The sequence below is a fragment of the Crocuta crocuta genome, unplaced genomic scaffold (genome assembly GCF_008692635.1).
Source record: "Crocuta crocuta isolate KB4526 unplaced genomic scaffold, BGI_CrCroc_1.0 scaffold5, whole genome shotgun sequence".
Lineage (NCBI taxonomy): Eukaryota > Metazoa > Chordata > Mammalia > Carnivora > Hyaenidae > Crocuta > Crocuta crocuta.
Genome location: NW_027530500.1, coordinates 1742929 through 1745262, shown reverse-complemented (window position 1 = coordinate 1745262; position 2334 = coordinate 1742929).

The following is a 2334-nucleotide window of genomic DNA, read 5'->3' as shown; positions in this document are numbered from 1 at the left end:
CCGTGGGCCGGGCTCCGCCGGAGGCCGAAGAAGGGGCGCGAGCGGCGACTCCGCAGCTGGAGGTGCCCGGCCTCCCGGTCGTCGTCCCAGTCGTGGTCGTCGCCGCGCACCGCGNGGACCCCCAGTCCGGGTCAGCCCCGGCGCCAGCCCCGCCCCCAGCTCGCGGCTGCCTTCTCCGAGAGGGGTGCGCCGCGCACGCGCACGCGCGCCTTCGTCGTCCTCCTTCGGGAGTCCTGGGCGCCCGAGACTTCCAAGCCCGCCGGGGAGAGGGATTCCTGCGTGGGCTTTGAGCCAGGCGCGGAGCAGCAGAGCAAGGAGACGCTGCGACCGACTCTGAGTCTGTGGCATGTCGTTTGCAGGCGAAAAGCTATCTGTCTCTTAATTTTCGGACTTCATTACAGAATTGTTTTCTGAAGGACTGTAGATACTACTGTCGGCTTGTCAGCGAACTGTAAACCACCACCACCACCACCAACCACCACCCCGGAGATCGGCCTTTTAAGTTTTACAGCTGCTCTCTGTTTAGTTCCTGTCACCATTCTAGGTCGGCCCAGCAAATACTACTTTCCCAGCTTAACAGATGTGGAAACAACCCAGAGAGATGAATTGACACCCACCCCTAGATCTAGTGGCAGAATCTGAAACCTGAATCTCTTTCACGGAAGCCTTCCTTCGCTCCCCATCGCCCACAGGAGAAAACACAAATTAATCGCGTTGCCGTGGGAGGCCCTCCGCGAAGTGAATGACCTGTATTCCGACTGTTTTTAGCCCACGCCGCTCTGACCCAGAAAGCCTCTTTTCCGCCCCTTTCTTTGCTCAAGTACCCCTTAACTTCCTGTGCCTTTTATATATATATACCTCGCTCAGCATCTACTTGGTTTCTGGGTACATTATGGATCCTACCCCCTTCCTGCGTATTCCAGACCATATTTCCAGTCCAGCAGTTGAATTGAGAGAGCTGGGAACTGCACCCGACAGGCCCAGAGGTAGGCAACCGCCCCAACTCAGGAGGCCCTAGCTGCTCAAGGGAGCCTGCGGCCGTGGGAGAGGGTATGGTGGCATAAAATATCTGTGTGCCCTGCCTGGAATTCAACTTGTAGATCCCTTACACAGAGATGTAAAAGGCGGTGGAGCGAAGTTGCTATTTGACAAGTGTTTGTAAGAGTGAAAGCCTCAGAACAACCTAAATCCTTATCAGGCTGAGCTGAGAATGAACAGCTGCCCTGCAGAGAACTAGGCAGCCAGCACCAGAAGGACCAATACCAAAGGACCTCAAAAATATAGAGCTCAAGAGAAAATCAGTTTGCTCCCACTTGCTTAAAAAGTAGAGGATTTGGGGGCACCTGGGTGGCTCAATCAGTTAAACGTCCAACTTCGGCTCAGGTCATGATCTCATGGTTTGTGGGTTTGAGCCCCGCAGTCAGCACAGAGCCCAGAGCCTGCTTCCAATTCTGTGTCTCCCTCTCTCTGAGCCCCTCTCCTGGTCTCAAAAATAAGCATTAAAAAAAAAAAAAAAGCAGATTCTTAATCTTAAGCACATATAAAATCAAGGTCTTTAAAAATCATTTTGGTTCTAACATTCTAAGCGTGGTATGCCACAGAAAGGCTCAGTATTTTTGAGAGCAGGATTTAAATCCTGTATTGTTTTCCACAGTTCCTGGCCTGACCACATAGCAGACATTCAATAAATACCTGTTTACTAAGTAATGTAGAGATTTTTCCTCATACCTCTGCTTACTGCTTCCCTCACCCACTTACCAGGGGACTTCATTCACATCTGGTTCCTTAGAAACACCCTACAGGAATATTAACTTTTTTTCTCCATTCTCTCTTTACTTTGGTGAGTCTTTCTCTTGCTTAAACATTAAATCTCCTGGTGATTTTAGTGCATATGATTACAAATTAGGGATCTTGGGGTTGTTTTGTTTTGTTTCTTGATGAAACCCTCATTTTATCAGTATTTTTTTTTGCCTTCCTGCTCTGTGCCTGAGATTACAGTGACAAATGGTAGTTTCCACCACTTCTCAGGAACTCAGGAATCTTGTCATGAGGGCAGACTGCTAAGTGGATCAGTAAAATACTTAGTGATCTGTCCTGTAGCAGAGCCGTGTATGATGTGCCCCAGCAGCAGAGGGGAAGAAGTCACAGGTGTGTATGAGGCGTGAGGGAGGACTTCAGAGAGGAAGCGTGGTGCCGTAGTTTTCTACTTTTGCCTAACAAACTGCCCCAGACTTAGTGGCACCTATTTATTATTAGTTCACAGCTCTCCAGGTCAGAGTTTGCGTGGTGTCATGGCTGGTTCTCCGTTCGGTATCACGAGGCTGAAATCAGGAT